This window comes from Glossina fuscipes, unplaced genomic scaffold (assembly GCF_014805625.2).
Source record: "Glossina fuscipes isolate IAEA_lab_2018 unplaced genomic scaffold, Yale_Gfus_2 59, whole genome shotgun sequence".
Taxonomy (NCBI): Eukaryota; Metazoa; Arthropoda; class Insecta; order Diptera; family Glossinidae; genus Glossina; species Glossina fuscipes.
In genome coordinates this window covers 504,782-525,344 of record NW_023998431.1, presented here as the reverse complement: position 1 = coordinate 525,344, position 20,563 = coordinate 504,782, and the positions used below count along the sequence as shown (strand labels likewise).

The window sequence follows — 20,563 nt, the reverse complement described above, 5'->3', positions numbered from 1 at the left end:
TAGAAAAAGAATTTTTCCCATTACCAATAACCAACAAAAAAAAAAAAAACATTTGTTTATTGACTATTAATTTTTTACTCGCTAAATTTTTCCTGCTTTGTACACCCTACATTACGTGTGTTAAGCGGTGTATGCGGTAAACGGTCTTCCATTAGCGAAAATTAAGGTATCGGGTAGGAATTTGCATAAAAATTTGAAAACGACCCAAATCAGTCAAAGGATGCGCCTACAACAACAACTGCGAACGCCTTTACTTTTCATGTTTTCTGCTTGTTACTTATAAAGCAACATCGCCTCTATAACGCATACAAATTTTCATTTTAATTTAGAGTAGAAAAAAGTGTACGGGCGCCCACCCAATATTATAGAGCGTAAAAATTTGGCTTTTTTTTTATTTTTTTTAGGGTAACTGTGACGAGTGTAAAAAATTCGGCCATGACTTTATATAATTTTCCCACTTTTTTATTTTTTTTTGATAAATCTCTTCAGTATTTTTTTTGAAAAATATTTTATGTCCAGAGAGAGAGAGAGAAAGAGAAAGAGAGAGAGAGAGAGAGAGAGAGAGAGAGAGAGAGAGAGAGAGAGAGAGAGAGAGAGCACTTTAATTTTTACATAACTGAATATCTCATATCGTTTAGATAATTAAATGGAATTTCAATAATTTTCTATTCAATGCAATTTTACTTTCAAATGCAAGCTGTATGAGAAGTTAAATCACGCTTCGGATTTCTTCATTATTTATTTCGTAATGCTCTTTCAAAATTTTAGGTTGTCGTAAGGGCCATTTTATGTTTAGCAAACTTGACTTATATCATCTGAATATGCATATAATCGTTTGTAGCGACTTTTACGAAAAGAATTCGTATCAGTAGTTATTTTAGCTGCTTTGCTTTATAGAAAATGTGAAGTGTTTCGTTCCTATGCGCTACGCTTTTGATTTAAAATTCATAAAATTTACTTAAATCATCTACAAATTTTGTAAATTAAAATTTGCCAGTTATTTGAACTTTAATCGTTTAATTGATCTTACGATATAATTTGCCAGACAAGGTCCATTCTCTGCTGCTGTTTTCTACATCAGTGAATTGCCTTTGAATTAAAACCTTTTAAACTAGCCGTGAGTCCATAGTTATCACAAAGTCAGAAACAGATCAAGCATTTGGAATTTATAAAGCGGTTTGTAAAACTTCTGTTATAAATCGCTGCAAACCATTAAAAATAAATTTGAAATCAAAAGTGTATTGCGTGGAATATCAAATGCTAAGCTTTCATATACCCTAGGCTTCCTACTTCATTCAAGTTGAAGACAAGTAAAAAATTTGGAGCGACAATATAAACAATGTAAACAATTTCAATATAAAGAAGCCTTAATTTAAAAAGAAATTTAAAAGCCTTTTGTTAGTTATGATCGTGTGAGCTGGTCTAACAAGTTCATTTCTTACGTTAATGTTTCAGACCTGGTCATGAGAAAATCTTCAAGTAAATACTTCTGACAGGTTACCTGTTTTTTTATCGCCAACTTGCTGCACGGACTGACTGCGCTTATTTTGCTCCTAAAGTTTGGATTAGAGCAATCATTTGCACTAAAAAAAAAAAATTTTTTTTTGCTCAAACTCTTTCCTACACAAACTCAATTATTAACCACAAACTAAGCATGTAACAAATATGTTGTGCCAATATTCAGATTTCTATGAGAAAGCGGATTAAGTTACACGCTATAACTACCCAGAATAATGTTGTTTAGAAAATCATGAATTCGTTGATGCAGTACACGCGTCTGATCAGCAACAACCGTACAGTAAATGTATTTAAAGGCCTGCATTAAAAATGGGGAAAAATTCAAGATGACATTGCCTATCTAAAACTCTTGCATTTATAGATACAATCGTTGTAACGTTTACGTAGCATACACGCAAAACAGATAATAAACTTAGCGCAACCGAGGCGAGGAATTGCTTAACAGCATCTAATAGAGAATTAAACCATCAGATCTTTTAAACGAAAATTTATTATTAAAGACAATTTGTGAAATTTTCCTAATTGCGAGTGATCTGTTAACCACCTCTGCTAACAAACTCTTCATTAATTCCCCCCGCAAGATTATAAGACAAACCAAATTTTAGAAATCACAATTACGTTACGAATTGATGAACAAAATGGGCAAGCCGCATCAAGTTACATAATTTCGTTGCTCATGGTAATTACAATACAGTTAACTTTGGCTTAAGGAATTACGTGCGCACATATGTACATGTGCATATGTATACCTTACAAACCTGTAATGGAATTCATCTAATCTTCTTGATGAGTACAAACACGACGAATGAAAACAATTCGTTGCAGCGTAGAAATTATTGTTGAATACTCTGACGAATATGTTAAAGATGAATTTTCCATTATAGTCATCGAATTATTATATATATATATATATACGATTGAGATCCTCATATGTGTGTAGTCTGACAAAGTGATTTCAAATTTTATGTGAATTTGCAATCATTCAAATAAATATGCATTGAAATGTAAAGAAGAGGAAAATTCATTTTTAGCAAATACGATATCAAAATTGATATTCTATCCCTTCTTTTTATATCCATCAAAGAAGGATGAGGGGTATATTAATTTTGTCCGAGCGTTTGTAACGCTCAAAAGGAAATATCACAAAACGCCACGAAGTAAAAAATAAAATGAAGATATCGCCAACAAATATGCAAAAGAGTTTGGAAGTGACTTAAACTTTTCCAAGGACGCGACTACAACGCCCACACCCCTATGCGACAGCAAATTTAGTTTTGAAAATAGAAAAAATCAGCCACATCCACTTCATATTATAGAGCATGAAAATTTAGTTCTTTTACTTGATTTTGTCTTTTATAGGATAACGGTGATGGGTACAAAAGGTTCGATCCCGACCGAATTTAATTTCCTTATTTCCTTTTTTTGTTTATTTCATACTACTCTGTCGCAAAAGTGCAAATTGAACGCGACATATATGTTTGTCGAAACATATGAAAGCACACATTACGAATAGCTTAGAATAACTGAAAACGGTAAAATTTTTGTTTCAAAACTAAAGAGGAAAAGTAATCCTTAATGTCTGCAATGATGTAAAAAAAATGTAGTGATCCCATTTTTGTGGGAGATGGAAAGAATGCAATTTTTTCGCGTGCTTTTTATATCCTACACCACTTTTGTTACAGTGTTTATTATATTTAAAATGAGTAGATCCAAGCTTCTCTCTCCGCCTGTCCGTCTGTCTGTCTGTCCCTCTAACGTCTGTCCATTTGGTTTGATGTTCAACCAACATATCGCAAATTTTGACAAATTTTGATCAAAATTTGGTATTTTGGCACAAGAACGAGCGCTATTCGAAATGGTTCCGATCGCTACATTTTTTCGAGCACTTGCATTAATATCTTTTTTGGATGAGTCGTTATATAAAAAAATAGTGTAATTTTTAGAACTATGCAACAAAACTCCCTTAGTAAGAGTATTTCGGCATCCTAAATTATTGGTATGGAAACTATAGATCGGATGGGGATATTTTTTAAACCCCTGTTATGTAATTGTTTCTGCAAACACTTGTTCTATATATGGTAAAAAGATTTAATTTTCAATATTATATGATGAAAATTGATCCATAATAGCAAATTGCAAAAACAATTATTGGTAGGGAATTTGGATCACATTTTTTGTACACTAAGATATGTAGAGGTTGTCATAAGAAGCAAGCGTTTATATGTTAAGAAAGCCTAATTCCTAGCTTCTTGTGACGGCAGCTGAAAAATCATAAAATTGTGAGTAAGTAAAATAAGTTTGCTAAATTTGCATCAGGTTGTGTGATGTATCGGGCTGTCTCGAAGATGCGGGCATCTATGAGAAGTACATCTTCGCATGAAAATAATGCACAATTTTTGGTGTACTACTAAAACAGGCGAACTAGGTGAAGTGGCGTAGGGTATCTAATAGTCGACCTTGCCCCGCGATAATGCCTTTACTGGTTTTAGCATACCGAAATGTACATCATCAGAGACCTTATAGAGAGTTTAAGCTGTTGATTAGTATAAGATGATGAACACGTTCGCCCACTCTCAGGCCATTGTGCCTTTTAAAATTTCATGACATAATTCGGATATAGTTCTTTGATGTAGTTCGTTCACCCTCAGCGGCCTTCATAATAGTTTAACACTTTGAATAGATTGAAGATAAACACAATATCTATTTGAAATGTTTTCTTTAAACACCTCTCGCCGATAAACATCTCGGATAGTATTTTGAAACCATCTAAGCTCTCTTCGTACGAAGTCTAATTTTGACGAAAACTGTTTGTTATAAACGATTATCTTAGATTTGTCAGAGAGCCAATACTCTTGGTTGCTCGTTCTTAGCCCGCTTTGTTAATCTCAGAATTTATTTCTTTCTTTCGAAAGAGAGAAAAGCTCTCTTACCTGTTTCAATGTACACGTTAGAATTCAATTCTCAAAATTCTCTTTCCAATAGTGAACTGCTTTTCTTCACAGTACCATCAATGCCGTTTGTGTGGCGATTTAATAAATTCTAGTTGAATGTAATTATTAAATTCCTCTCATTTAATTAAGAGCAAGTCGAATAATTATGATAGGAAATCTGAACCAAGAACTTGAGGAGAAATCACTATAACTGCATGCAGTTAAAATGGAAGATTAATTGAAATTTTAATTGTGACAAGTTTTGTTGTTACTAAGCAAAAAAAGAAAGAAAATAAGTGTAACAAGCAAATGAAAGAAGCGACACTGAATGAGTATAACTTGAAATAGGATTAGGAAGCATTAAAAGGACGAGCAAGTATATATATAAAGCGAACATAATTTCTGTCTCCTCCTTAGACTACGAAAATTTATTTTGGTGGCCTTAAGCGGCTTAATTGAAATTTGTTATAAGAGCTTTACAGAACTGTATCAGAAGAGTTGTTCTGATTCAAACTAAACTAAAATAAGAAAACGGATTAAAAAAAAAAAAAAAAAAAAACTAAATTATACTCTCTTTAGATCAAGCACTTATTCACATACCCGTCCATAAGCATTCCATATGTGATATTGTTGTCGATGCGTATCACTGTCCTGGGTCTGGTAAGGTAATTAGTGGCCTATGTATCTTATACCGTTTTCTGTGCCTTTAGAGGCATAACTGCTTCTGTATCTTTATATGCAGAAGAAAATATTGGGATTTTTGAATCTAAACATACATAAGAATATTTTTGGCAGATTTTTTAAGAGCAAAAATTGTTCCCTACTTTCCACTCAAAAAGCACTCGAGCATAGAACTGAAAAATTGTAATTCGTTGAAATTAGCTCACGATCCTTACAAGAAAATTTTTGATTAAAATCTATTTCGGGCAATGTTTGCTAGAGAAATTTAGTTAGATGGAGAACGCATATGTGAAAGGAGAAAGTCTTCATTTAATTTAGTCCCTTGTATTATTTAAAAAATTTTTTCAATCTAGCTTTCTGTCCTTGATATTCAGAGAAGGTAACCGACGCGATCTTATAGAAATTTGTTTGTCGAATTGCAAAACAAGTCTTTTAAATATAATGAAAAAATTGAAATTTTATTTGCAAACCGAATTCACTGTTGGGTAAGTTGGTGCCGATGTATGCAATATGCAGAAAAATTTGACATAGGCCCACTTTTCATTAGGACGATCGATTTAGAAACGCTTTCTGAATCGATCTTGTCAGTGCGTCATGCCTTTCCTTTTTTTTCGTTCAAGTGACAGGTCGCAATTTTTGGGTATTTAAGTGAAATTTGGTACGCTGACGTGTCTTGGCCATAGGGCAAACGCTGTTGTGAAACGCCTCGAATCAAACCACCTTTTCGTATGGTCCGGGGTGTTCTTAGGGATGCGCCTTGCGCTACTGTAGCGTTTTTACTTGTTTTCTTTTATTTTTTGCATTTCTTTTCGATTTTCATTTTGTTTTTACATTTTTTACAACTTTTTTTTTTCTTACTCTTATTTTTAGGTATTTCTTTTTTTTTATTTCTTGGCAATCGGACGAAACTTGAAGGAGTCAGCGGTACGGGCAAGCTTGAGAAAAAGAATCTCAAGTCGCAAGTTTCAACTTTGATTCAACTTTGTTTGCTTTGCGTGTAAATCATTTACTGACTTTGAATAATTTCGCCGCCGCGACAGGATTGTGTTAAAAATTTTTTTTTATTTTTTTATATCTTGCCAGATTGTGCAATCGTCAAAATACCTGCAGGATAAGATTTACGGTCACGTACGCAAAGCGAGTTTTTGGAAGATCTCAACTTGATATATCGTTCCTAACGTGTACAAGACCCACAATATATCGTTGACAGCCGTGTAAACACATTGGCAGCACGTCTTCTTCATATACTCACAAATAATATCGCACAGCGTGTGTACTAAATCAAATCATATATTATATGTAATAAAGATGTTTCGATACATAATGAAAAGTTTAATAAACGAACAATACTAGGAGGCAGAGTTCTAATTAAAAGTTTTTGCCGGTTATAAGGAATTTAGCCGATATCTTAGTCTGAAAAATGTGAAAAATTAGAATTTGAAAAAGTAATTCTTAATGTTTTATTGATTGGGAATCAATTTAGTGGAATCTTAAAATGAATTAATTCAACTAACAGACCGACAGATGTTTCTAGATCGAGTTGCAATTGAAAATGATTCCGCAAATCTAAGATTACTCCCATAACGTGCCTGCCAATCTCTCGGTGATTGCGATAATCGAAGTCACAACGATTTCCAAGTTTTAATTTAACAAGGTTCATAAAGGTAATGTTCTTGCATTGTTCGACATACAAGCAAAATGTGTAACACTTTAAATTATGCTAGTAGACTCGCAACAATGTTATTAAATATCCTGCCAACGATTGCAAAGATATCAGCACCTCTTACAAGTATGTAGCACGAAGTAGTGCAATGCTTTACACAGTAAAATGCATGACATCCTTAACCAACCGAACTGTTGGGTCATTACTGGGTGATTTATGAATGATTGCTTGCACGCATCCATTGAGTAAGAGAATTGTTGTAGAAATAGCAAATTTTCGATTTTCATTTTCATTTTCATTTATGTTTATTTTTCTTTGCTGCCGGGAAGAAAATTAAATACGTTTTCCGTTGCCAGCGACCTGTAGCTCTTTAAGTTTCAAGTTTTTTATGTTGTTATCGTATCTCTACCAATAATAGTTCGCATGTGTTCATCGCCACTATGATTTCAATAGTTGTTCGGTGTTTGTGTTGATTTCTCCTGCCATACAGAGTGAGAAGTTGCGAACAATTGAAGCAATTGAAAATGCTTTTTATACCGTGGACCATTTGTGATACGCAATCCAAGTGTACAGTATAGTACCTAGATAGGGCTTACGATAGATCCACCCCTTTTTCATATCGGCCGATCGACAGAAGCTTTTCAATTTTTCTAACTGCACGTGATAATTATTGAGATATGATGACAAAATTTAGTGCACAGACTTGTTCTAGCTCAAAAACGTACCTTGTCTATGGTGCATTGAATCAGATCGTTTTTACAATGTTTCCCCATATAATAAAACCTTATTTCGGAAACAGTCGTGCTATGAAAATAGTTTGCCATATTCACAATTTTTCGACAAAAAAAAAAGGAACCATTCAATAGTGGTATTACGGCGTACTAAGCTGATGTAAAAAACTTGGTTCAAATGGGCCAAATTTACTGTATTATAAACAAGTAAGCAGAACACCATTTCGAATGCGAAATCTCTTGTATCATATAAACATAATGCTGGCCTGCAAACAAGTACTAAGCAGCGAGTCTTTAGAGTCGTCAAATTGGCGATGCGGGCTCGAAACTTACTCGAATTGTACATCACTTTTAAATCCGATAAAAGACGAACATAAACTTTATTTCATTTCACGATACAACTTGAGTGTAGAATTGTTAAAGAGAGATAGCAAATCTTAAAAGAAAATTAGCATTTGCATGTTCTCCAAAGAGTCACAAAAAAACCATATCAGCTTAAGTAATTTTTTTCAAATTTTAGATTATACTTTCTACTTTCTGCTGTTCCATACATAGATATGTAAAACTTGTAATATTTAAAGTGAAATTGTTAAAATCTAGGTCGCAATCCTATAGCTTAGTGGGCAAGACGTCCGGAATACAGCCGGAAGAGCGTTTTTTTCGTTATTTTTAATAAAAATAAAAAAAAAAATAAAAACAGACCGACCATTAGTTACCTCACATCTTTACGATTTTGTACTTTACCTTTTCTATGTGAAATCTTCACTTCCCCTGGCCAAAGTAACCGGAAAATAGATCAATCTGGTCCATAAATTTAACTGCCAAATCAATAATCCGAAAACAAATTTTCATCAGAAAAGTTTAAAAATTATGTTATGCGAAACTTAACGAAATTTTCTACAATTACTTAGTATGCGAAAATTGTAGTTTTCAGCGACTTTCATCGAAAGATGTTCAAAATTGCGAATGCTTCGATATAACGACTTTATTCGTTGTATGTAGACTGAACTTACAAGTATACTTAATTTATATTCGATGACGTTCAGCCATGGACTAACTAATGTCGGCGTATCAAATTTTATCATAAAAATACATAGGCTAGCATTAGACAGACAGCATTAGACGGACAGATATGCACTCATTGCTGCAGAAAGTGATTCAGATTCCGATGTACTAAAAAAAATCCGTAGTAATCTTGCCTCTAGTAGTTGCATAGATCTTCACAAATTTCATATATCCTCACCAGAACTGGCGTGGAATACGTATATATCCGTCTAGAAGAAAAGTCGCCCAAGTGCTAGGGCATATGATACATTTAATGACTCCATATAGTGGCGATCCGATATTTTTCATTCTGATGTAGTATTATATTTGCAGTATTGTTGGCTTTCATCTTGTGTGAAAGGAGTTAAGCGCGGGTTTTATTTTATTGTTTTTGAAGGCTACTAGATTCATTCCATCCGGATTTTAAATCAATTTCGATAAATTTACATTTAATAAAAATATTTGCATGTGCGCCTGTACACATAAATAAACGTATACTCTAAATCGAATTCTTTTACTCTTTCTTTCTCTTTCTTTGATTGACATAGTTATCATAGTTGAAAGTTTTCAGTTGACATCCAGTTTATTGAGTGCTTGTACAGTATTAACAATTTACGGAGCCTAATGTAGGCATATGTATATATTAATATATGCATTTGCATGCATATATGAGATTCTAAATATTGAATATTAAATTTCTTAACAATTCTCATATTTCGAATTGGACTAGAATCATCCGCACTTTTATACATATGAATATACTCGGCCATCATTTTTGAGTTAAATGCAAAAGGCAATAATCAATAGCTAGTAGACAATTAATATAAATCAAATTTACGAAAAAGAATAATAAAATAAATTCAAGATCCTTTTACCGTTAAATCTTTTGTTTTAAGTTCCATTTATTGGTCTATCCGAAAAGGTATTCTAACATTTTTCATATTTGCAATTAAAAGAAGGCTTCCAACATTTCTATGCATGCCTAACGGCGGAATATATATATGTATATATATATATATATTTATATGCACTAAAAATTCTTCTTACTCTGCATTGTAGACAATATAATATAAATAGAAAGAATTTGTAAACATGCACACGCCTGTCGTACATGCAAATATGTACCTTGGTGCATCAAGAATATATGCACGTTTGTATGCACGACGAAGGCGATTTAATGCTATGGGGCAGCTATTAGTGAAATTGAATGAAATGAAGCAAAACAAAGTATACGAGTATAACCTTACCGTAGATATATATGATATATATGTGCATAGATTTATATTTCATCGTCCTCTTAAAAGTGCTGACAAGTTACATTGTTGCCAATGTAGGCATGTTAGTGTTTGCAATAGCTATGAGAAAAAAGTTTAAAAACAAAAAAAAAAAAACAAAAAAACCCAAAAAAAAAAAAACAAAACGAAACTATTTCTAAAACTAGAGGACTGATGAACAAATATAAGCAAAACAAACTCAAATTATTTTAAATTAAAAAAAAAAAATAAAAAAAAAAATAGAAGAGTAGTTTATTATAAAGGATAAAGAAGGATTATTTATTACGCGTATATCGTCTAAACGAAAATTCTCGTTCAAACCGGATTAAGCCGGATTAGATTGAGCTATAGAATGTTAAAGTTAACGAACGCAGTGCGACAAAATTATTATCATTATCGAAATAAAACAAACAAACGATAGCGTGTAAATATATGTCATATTTCTCGTATTTAATTATAACCTATTAACATTTAAAAAATTGGCGAAGTGAATGCGTTTTTTCAAAGGTTAAGTTAATTGATGAACTTGCAAGTGGAAGAATGTACGCAACCAAAAGGACAGAGTATATGTTTCATAAAATTATAAGTTTGCAGACGGCTACATATTACAATAAAGGTACAATTACTACGATTAATACGGTATGCAATCACTGCCTAGCAATATTCCCGATATGATAATCACTTTCTCTTGTCAGGGCAATAACGATCAAAGCATGGATACAGCCCCCCGCCCCCCGCGGGGGGGGTGTTATGAGGTTTTGTTTTTCAAATCCTTACCTTAATTATTCCGGTAGTCGCACCCTATAAATTGGTGAATATTGGCTTACATCACAAGGAAGCCTTTTGGATTATTGTTAATGTGCGTAGAGGGTCATAAAATAAGTCGGTTTTTTCTTTTCATTTGTAATAGAACCTCAACCGTTAAAGTTATCAATGAGAATATTCTTTTATTTTACTTATTGCCGGACAATCGGGCATGGCCAGCCTTTAGATACCGTACACCGTTTCGCTTACTTAAGTAATACATTAGATATTATACATTATTTTTTTATATACATAGATAATATTATACATTATTTTTATATGAATGCATAATTTTCATGAAAGCATTCATTCATTGGAGGATACTCAATCGTCAAGGTGGTCTAAATTCCGAAAACTTAATATACTTGTCAACGCTTTTATTATTTTCCAGTTGCTTCCATCATAATAAACCACAAATTAGGTTTTGTCGCCCTGGAAGGGCGTGCTTTTATATAAAGCCTTATTTACGATAAGGATTTTTATAAGGGGTTGGCGTCCAAACTTCGGTATGGGGTAGTTTCTACGTCAGATTATTGTTATGAATGAATTTTCATCACGAAGTACTGCCAATTGGACCTTTTCATCATATAGTTATTACATTATTTTATTTTTAATGATTTCATTTTTTGGATCAATAACCACAATTTTTTCGAAGTCGCAATTAGGAGTTTGAACAGGTTTAAAGATTAATGTTTTATTTTTTATTGTTCTCATCTTTTATCTATTCTTTTATTTTCTGTTATCATAATTGTACTTGAATTTAATAAAAAAACTATTTACTCTACAGAAGGATTTTTATTATTATTATCATTTTATATACTTAAAGAAAGACAATCAGCCCCATTTCATTTTTGCTTCCCGACTGTAATTGAAGGTTTATCAAGAATAGACTCACTATTATTAACATGACGAAAAAGTGGCTCCTTTATTATTAATTTCTAAACTTTTTATCTAATATGTCAATTATTAAAACAGTTTTATCTGCAATAATTGGAGCTATTGGAGGATTAAATTTTTGTCCCGAAATTTTACAAATTACAATACGTCTTTTTATAACGACGAATCAAGATTATGCGTTATATGGGACGTGATTGAAAAAATGGTCCGAACCAAGCCAAACGGCCTGTAGGTTGAATACAAAAAATAAAACGGACAGACACTCTTAAAAACGTTTGAATCGATTGGCATAATAAAAAATTGGTGAGTCGTTCTGGGCACAAGCTTAATATATCCTGCACCATAAGTGTTGTAGGGTAGAATGATTGATAACACGAGTAATCTTGCTGAGTAAGGTCATTGGATGTTCGCGGTTTATTACAGTAAGCCAATTCGCTCCCAACTCTAACCGTGTAGTAGAAAGCCCAATAGAGTTAATCTATCGTATTATCTTTGTGGCACGTAGGCACTTTTTGTCACCAAAAATCTATAATCACGTTCTACATTGAAGGTAACTGCCAAGCCATTTTCATGGTCAAAAATGATGTTTTTAGCCCACGAACTATGTCCAAACGTCTATTTTTGTATTCGCAAAACTCATTTACGAACATCAGACGTGCTTTCTTTACACCAAACGGGCAATAGTCTTTTATTACGAAGCCTTAACTAAAAAGTCTATTAACTTCTGTATGCGGCCACATATCATGGAAAGGTCCAAATAGTATGTTGAATAAAAATTTGATCTAAATCTCAATCAGATGTGTTTCCGAATTACAAAATGGATGAATCTATATATATATGTATGCATATATTTCCAACTACCTGTCGAAAAGTCACGAAAATATTGTTTTTCAGAAAAGTGCCTCTAAAGGCATCTTTGATACGTTCAGCCAATTTTATATAGTATTCAGAGGATCAAAAAGAACTTGAAAAATTCGAAGAATTATTTCTAGTATGCTTTTAATTGTAAAAGTTAATTGATTTTTAGTAATATACTCCCTTAAAATTGTCGAAGATATGCCGACGTATCTAAGATGTAACAAATCAATGAAAGTTCTGTTTATATAAAATGTGACCGTAGGTTGATCATTTTAATAAACTAAATTATTTCACCTTCTATTGTCCATGATGATAATATGGTACAAAGTCAGCATATCCTGGCCATCAGTAATGTAGGTCATAATTAACTTTTAATTTATTTTAAACTTTTAATAGAGCATTTTATTATTATTTATTTATGCATTTAGATCACAAAAGAAATCCATTAGTTTTAGTAAATATTTAATGAATAAAGAAATTATTTTAACCCCAAAATATATGCTACAAAATAAGTACATTTTTAAATTGAAAACGTTCATTAAAACTTTCGTTTTGGAACGAATCTTGAATACCTATTACTTACCATACTTACAAACATGTCAATATTAAAGGGATCGGGACTCTCATCCAAAATCGTACATATACACCGATCCACTTCAATGTATATTGAAGTTCGATGTACTAATGAATTTAAATGTACTTTTCAAAAACCCAAAGATAGTTGGACTTTAATAGAGAAAGAGAAAAAGCGATCATGACTGAAACAACTCGAATTACTGGGCTGGCTGACCATGGCTTTTGCAAAAAACAATCATTAATTTCGTCTTAATATTTTTCGACAATCACTGTAACCGTTAGAAATTGAGTATTTCTCTTAATTTTTTTTATTGTTTTAACTTTTTCTTAACAAAGTGATCACTTTTTTTTCCTTTTTAAAATATAAACCTTACGTTCGTAGGCGAATTACACCCATTTTTATTTAAAGATAACCGATTTAAATGTCAGCTTATTATTCAGTTCTTCTACATTTTTGCGTGATACGTGGGTGAATGTTCATAAGTTAACTCCTTTGGACACCATTAAAAAAAGATTGTCTTCTATTAAAGAAAAAAAAAACAAATTTTCATTAAATTAAACGCAATTTGTTGGTTGCCCACACAAATTTTTGATAATTGTCGGTGACTGCCTATATAAAAGTATTTTAAAGTGGTGAGCAAAATAGCTGTCAATGAATAATTTCAATTAAAAATTTTAAAGGTATCGCATACTCTTATTATATTACGCTGTCTTGTTTTAATTTAATAATAATTACGATATTTTCTACCCATCTATAGCTATAGTTTAATGGCATTTGAAAAATTATAAAGTGAACCAAATAATTGTTGGCAACAATATTTTCCACATTACTGTTTGGTAGAGCAAATGATTGCGGTTTTATGTACACTTAATACAGGGAAGGATTAATGTGTGCGTAAAAATGTTTTCTATATATCCTTTCAATAAATGCAAAATTCAATAGCAGCGAAACTGCTTTGCGTGATTACCGTAATTATCGTCAACGACTATTTTTAAATAATATCCTATAAATGTTAATAAATAAAATAACTGATGCATAAAATTATATATGTTGAAAGCCGACATCCAAAGCTTTGCTATTTTTATTTTATTATTAACTAGCCAGGCAAACTTGACGATCTATTAACTTTATCATTAATTTTGGTTGTGCACTGAAACACAGTTTTGAACATAGTAAACTATGAATATTTTTGACTACCGTAATATTGAAAACTGATCTGTGTTCGGTTATATTTCTATCTGTCTATAGGTTTCAGTGTCTTTAGGTATAATCCGAAAACTGGCAGACAGTCTGTGTGCGTGTATGTGTATGTCTGTTTAATTAAGAAAAATATACGCTCTTGAAAAATTGAAATTGGTTTTTTTATTTTACTAATAAACATTTTTGATTAATTTCATACGAAGAAGATTAAGAAATGTAATAAAAACTCATGTAATGGTCGGCACAATAATTCTTAGTAATACATGGATAGTCCGATCAAGAGATTAACGCAAAACAAAGAAAACAAAAAAAGAAATGTTGATACATTTGCATTTTAGGCTAGGAGTGGGCATCCAAGATTCGACTTAGGGCTTTGAAAGGCAGCGGCATACTTGTACTTTTTTATTTATTTTAATTCAGTATTAATGAGAAATTTCATCGATTAATTCTCAAGAATTAATACGATTTTTCATATTATCATACAGGTATGCGCAGAAATTAAATTAAAAAACCAATTCCAATGAAAACGAATTTTAACGGTTTTCATAAAATCATTGAAATTCGCTTCTGCATAAATAGGAGAGTATGTTGCGGGCAAATATGAAAACATGTCTCGATACAATGGATGGTGCGGCTATCTCAACTCCTTCTAGGTGTTGTGCACATCCGCATAAACTTGATACACCCTTGTACCATAAGTGGTGTAGGTTTTAAAAAAACGGTCTGATAAGATTTTAAAAAGAATTTATCGAAAATATCGTTGTTGGCTATTTAAACAAAGTTAGTTTATGGCGTATTATTATTTTGCTATCATTTTATTGTTTTTCCTTTGCCTTCAAGTGAATTTTGAACAGCCATCACAACTACAACCACGACTTCTATAAATAGCAATTATTTTTTTTTTTGTTAACTATTTGTTGTTTAGCTCGTTCTAATTCCTATCTATTTACCTATCTACCTTATCTCTGTAGGCTTAGAGTCGGCGCACAGCCAACTACTGGTCCTACGCTGGTATCAGAGCCATCCTGTTACGGCGCCTTCGCATTACCTCGAGATGGACTCTTATAGACTTTTGAGCCTCATTATAGCGTCCTACTTCCCCCCTCCTTGATTAGAGGTTCGGATGTGGCCCGTTATGTTACTTCATATCGGGCCATGCCTTGCAGAAAATCGTCGCTTTTTTTTCCATCTTTCGCTGCGAGCAGGTTACCTGGCGTAATTTCTAATTCGAGAGATCTGAAAAGTTTATTTCCACCTGTGTTGCGCATCGTCGTTTATGTCTTGGCACAGGTCGCATGCGCTATCGGCTCGTAAGTTGAAACGGCACAAAAATTGTTGACCAGGTTTAGGAAATTTTTCGTCCCCACCCATTGTTCTACATTTGAAAGAAGGGTCTAGGCCCATCTTCCTTTCGAGCCGTTTTCCCTTCATTGCTACTGTTCTATCAAAATGTTCTAGCAGATAGCGGTCTTAAGCGTGCAGACATCGCTGCAATTTCTTTCCCGAGTAGTATTTTTTTTTTGTCTTTATGGATACATTACTATTGTGTGTGCATAGGCTTTGAACAGCTTCCAGCTTTCGGATATGTTTACTTTGTAGTACTTTCTCTGCCCGAATGGATGCGGTATACATCATTTACGCGCAGGCTACGCTGCATATAAGTTTTCGCCTTTCCTTTTTTGGCCACTTCATACAAGTTACATGGATCAAATAGTGATATATTCTTCAAATGTTTTCACACAGAAATTGATAATAAATCATCTTATTTGAAATGACATTATTGTTTTGAGCACGTGAACTTGCATGATTCCCTTATCATTTCATTTTAATTTCATATCCCTCTGGTACAATAAAATTTCGGCAGTGGTAGTTCATACCGGACTCAAGTCTCATCGACAGATAACATCATACAGGAGCATGGACACTCACTTCTCCCCATTTTTCAATACGAACGCTTGCTTAAAAACTGCTGCAAAGAATATAAATAAGGTAAACGCAGCTGTTCTTTATTTCAAGTTTCTTTTTCCTCCGGTGACGCTGCATGCGCTCATTTCATTCAACCTATGTATGCATTCTTGCCGATTTATAAAATCTACACGTCTTATGGTTTGAAGTGTTGAAATGTTTTAATTTTCTAATCGCCTGAGTTCCATGTCTCTTCAAAATGAAAATTTTGCGTTCAACGAAAACAATAAAACATGAAAAACTCCTTCTTCAAAATAACAGAATCATTGCATTCATGTTAAGTAACCGTCCTATATGCATTTCTTTGTTTCACGGATAAGAACTTTATTATCTTTCATCAATTGTATTAAGTGTAAGACTGACCAACATTCGGAAAATTTATCTGGGAATGATTAGTTTTTTGAGAACGTTATCATAAGGCAGAGTTATCTCGTTTTGCTTTGCAATTATTCTAGACGTTTTACTTATAAAAAGCGATTTGAATCATTTTTATTTTTCGGGTGCTGGAGCTAGGCTTCATAATTTTATCAAGCGTTTTTTTTTTTTTTTTGGATCGACCTATATCTGTTTATGGTTACACTATTACTGAGAAGGGTGCAATTCCTCTCATAAACTGAATTTAAGTCTAAAGCTATTTTTCTACCTCGATTAAAATATGCATTCTATGCGCACAAATACACTAATATCTCGTTTCACTTCTATAGTGTATAAAAAAAATATGTATTATAAAAATTGTGCTCAAGTAAAAATAGAAAAAAGCAAAAAAAGTGTCTAGGGGACACCCGGGTTTGAACCGGGGACCTCTCGATCTGCAGTCGAATGCTCTACCACTGAGCTATATCCCCATGTGTCAGACTTCCAGATAATTGTTTATGTAAGCAATATATGAGCATAAAGGAGATCGTAAATATATGCGTAAAAATTGCAACAAAGAATTACAGTATCTAACATAATGCAACATATACTATTCTCGCATATGTTAATTTACATAAGAGAAAATAAGTCTGCATATTTAATCAATATTTTTGATGAGATTTTTTTGATAAGAATAAGTTATTGAAAGCTTTTTGTTTTGTTCCTAGTTGCACTTGTGTGTACAATATTAGGCAATGTTATTACTTTTGTAATTCTCGTTTAATATTAAAGCACATATTTCTCGCATTAAAACAATATCATTGAAGATAAACTTCTAAATACATTGCATTCATATAATTCATTCGAAATTTATATTGCATCTACTGACTAAGATGAATAGTGCAGGAGGATACAAGATGTACCTTTAATATACATATATTTCAAAGAGCAATAACTTTACTGCGCACTGTGAAGGCTTTCGATGGGATGAGTGGTAAGATATAAAACATTTAGGTGTTTCGTTTAAGATATGAGTATTAAAAAGAAATTCAAAATATTTTAAAGAAAATTTCATTATATAAGAATTTACTATTTATTTGTCATATATCTTTGTTTATTACCATGTCCCAGAAAGAACTGAGATTTAATTATATCCTACACTACTTTTGGTATAGAGTATATTTAGTTTGTGTGAACGTTTTTAACACCTACAAGAGGTTAAGATAGACCTACCTTTCATTATACCGGTATTAGCATCGAATTTAGCATCATTTTCTGAATCGATTTAAGTCTGTGCGTCTCCGTTCATCCTTCACTCCCTCTGATGTCTGTTCATGTAGTTTCGTGTTCAATCTACAGCTCGCAATTTTTGATGAAGTATGGTGCATTGACGTGTTTCAACTCAATTACAAACGCTGCTGAAAATGGTTTGGATCCGTCTACTTTTTCTATCACTTCCCATACAACCCTTTATTTTAAGAGGTTGTTATATGGGCAAAAATTGCAATTTTCAAAATTTTTCGATAAAACTCACTTTGTAATAATATTTCGCCCTTCTAAATTGGTTTCCTGTAACAGTTCTTATGAAAACGGAATCTTTATATGTTAAAAAAATCTAAATTTCAATATTTCGTGGTGAAAATAGGTTCATAATAGTAAATTGTTGAAGAAATCAACTTATCCCAACTTGGACCACGTGGGTCTATTTTTTGGATACCACCGCATATAAGGATGCTCAGAAATGTGAAAATTTCTTTATAACAGTGATTTGACATAAAAGTTAATTGGGCGAAATTTGAGGCACATGGCTCTATTTTTTCGACACCAATCTGTACAGGGCTTCTAATGTGTGGAGAGCCCTTATTTTTTAATATTTTCTGATAAAAATTAACAATAGGAACTTTGGATTACGTTGGCTTATTTTTTAAACCATAACATATAAAATATTATAAAATTCAAGCGCTTGTATGAAGAGAAAGGCTATTTTCTAAATTACTGGCAAGTAAATTAAGTTTGCTACACTTGGATTACGTCATATGATGTTTTGCGGGCTTACATGAAAACTACACGCCGTTGCATGAAAATAATGTCTAATTTTCGATGTACTATTACTAAAATAATTTGAATAATTAGGTGAATTCGCGTAGGGCGTTGACTAACTATAATGTTTTTTTTTTTTTTTTTTTTTTTTTTTTTTTTTTTTTTTAAATATAGTATATTTTATATTAAATAAGCAATAATATATTTGCGTTATTAAAAAGTAATGATATGATATAAAATTTCTAATAAAAATGCTCGCAGTATATCTTTGTTTTAAAAGTGAAAATTTAAAATATATTTATTAAGATTATGGCGACATTCTTTAAGAATATTCATATCACAAAAGACCGTTTATGATATGACTATTTTCTCCTATAAAATATATGTATGAAATGTATGCACATGACAGTTGATAAAGTCTTTGACAAAGGAAAAATATCGTATGTTTGACATTTTATAATGTTAAAGTTTTCGTATCGTAAATGCAAAAGGTTTTAATACAAATTTCTTTTCAAGCTTAACAAATTGGCTTTGTTTCGATACATGTTTTTGAAATAAATTTCTTAATTATTTTTCGTTTTTTTCTGTCATTAATCTTAATGAATAAATCAGAGGATATTTATCATACAACAGAAAAAAAAAACACTGTTGTGCTTAAAACGTGTTTAGCATATTCATTTATTATCATGTCAACCCTAAAAAACACAATTTATAGCCATATTTAAAACGCAAAAAATGTTTGCTGTCCAAACTGAGGATATCTTGCGCGCTACTCTATTACGTTAAAATTTGAATGCCATCACTTTGTAGACGAAGATTGAACAAAAGTGTGTGTGCTTCTGTGATCAAAAAATAATGTGAATTTTTTATTTAAAGTTCGGGGATGCAATGGAATCTTATTTTAAAAACTTTTTTAATTCGTGTGGGCAGTAGTTTCTCTTACATCTATCTACACCTGTCTTTATACGTACACAACATACAAAGGTGATTTTTTCCATTTTCATTATGCTTCTTTTTGATTTTGTATAGCAAATTCATTGCGTTCAAATTCATGTTGCTTGAGGAATGAATATTCTGCCGCGAAAAGTTTGAGAATCGCAAAAAAGCATTTTGATTGCAAAAAGCCACCTTAAGACGAGCAACGCCAGAAATGATTATAAGTATTTACCGATGATACCGATGAAGGTTCTTGAAAATCATCGATTGACAATTAAAGGTCTCGCTGATGCTATGCATATTTTATTTGGATTAAGAGGCTGCGTTCAACTCAAACTCAAAAGACTGCCTCGAGGATACCGATTCAACTCGATTTAGAAAATACAATCTGATTTGAAGATGACCGGAGAACAAGAATTTTCTAATTGCTTCGAGGACTGGGCATTACGTTGCCGTAAGTTCCATTTTATCGGACTGGGAGTATTTTAAAGGCAATGAAATTTGTTTTGAAAGAATAAATAAAAATGTTTCATTTTATAATGAAATTCACCTTATTTTCTGATCACCACAATGAACCTGTGGGAAATGTATATGAAAATATACGCTAGCATTTCTCATCTCATTTTTCGTAAAAGTTAAAGTTAATAATGAACGCATTTCAAGAGGAGGATTATGCAAAGCGTCTCATTGCGTTTGTTGTCTCGAAAAATACGCTTCAACAAGTACGAGATTTTGAATAAGCTTAAATTTATAGGTCAGTCTACTATTCCGTGTGCTTACTACAAGGTTAAATGCATAAGTAAAAAATTGTAACTTCCAGCGGGTGAGTTCTTTAGATTAAGTGAAAAGAAAAAACAACATTCAACGTTCATTTGAATCTGAAGCAGAAGCTCTAAAATATGCAGTCTTTTCATGGAAACATACAAAATTTCTTGCATATATTTAAAGTTTTTTTTCTTCTGAACTTTCAAATTATGAGAGTTTACCATTTAATTATCGAACATTGCATATTCTTTTACAAAGTTGTTGTTATCGAATCGAGCAATTAAATGCCTTATGACAACATGCGGTGTCAATAAAACACAAACTGC

The 20,563-nt window shown here is 32.3% G+C and overlaps 1 protein-coding gene and 1 non-coding gene across 2 annotated transcripts in view; one reads left to right on the top strand and one right to left on the bottom strand.

Moving 5' to 3' along the window:
- Positions 1–20,563, top strand: part of LOC119637282 (eye-specific diacylglycerol kinase) — a 265,570-nt gene that overhangs the window by 103,057 nt on the left and 141,950 nt on the right. The gene's annotated exons all lie outside the window — the stretch shown is intronic.
- On the bottom strand, positions 16,916–16,987 carry Trnac-gca. Its single transcript has one exon. It is a non-coding gene; the product is annotated as a tRNA-Cys (tRNA).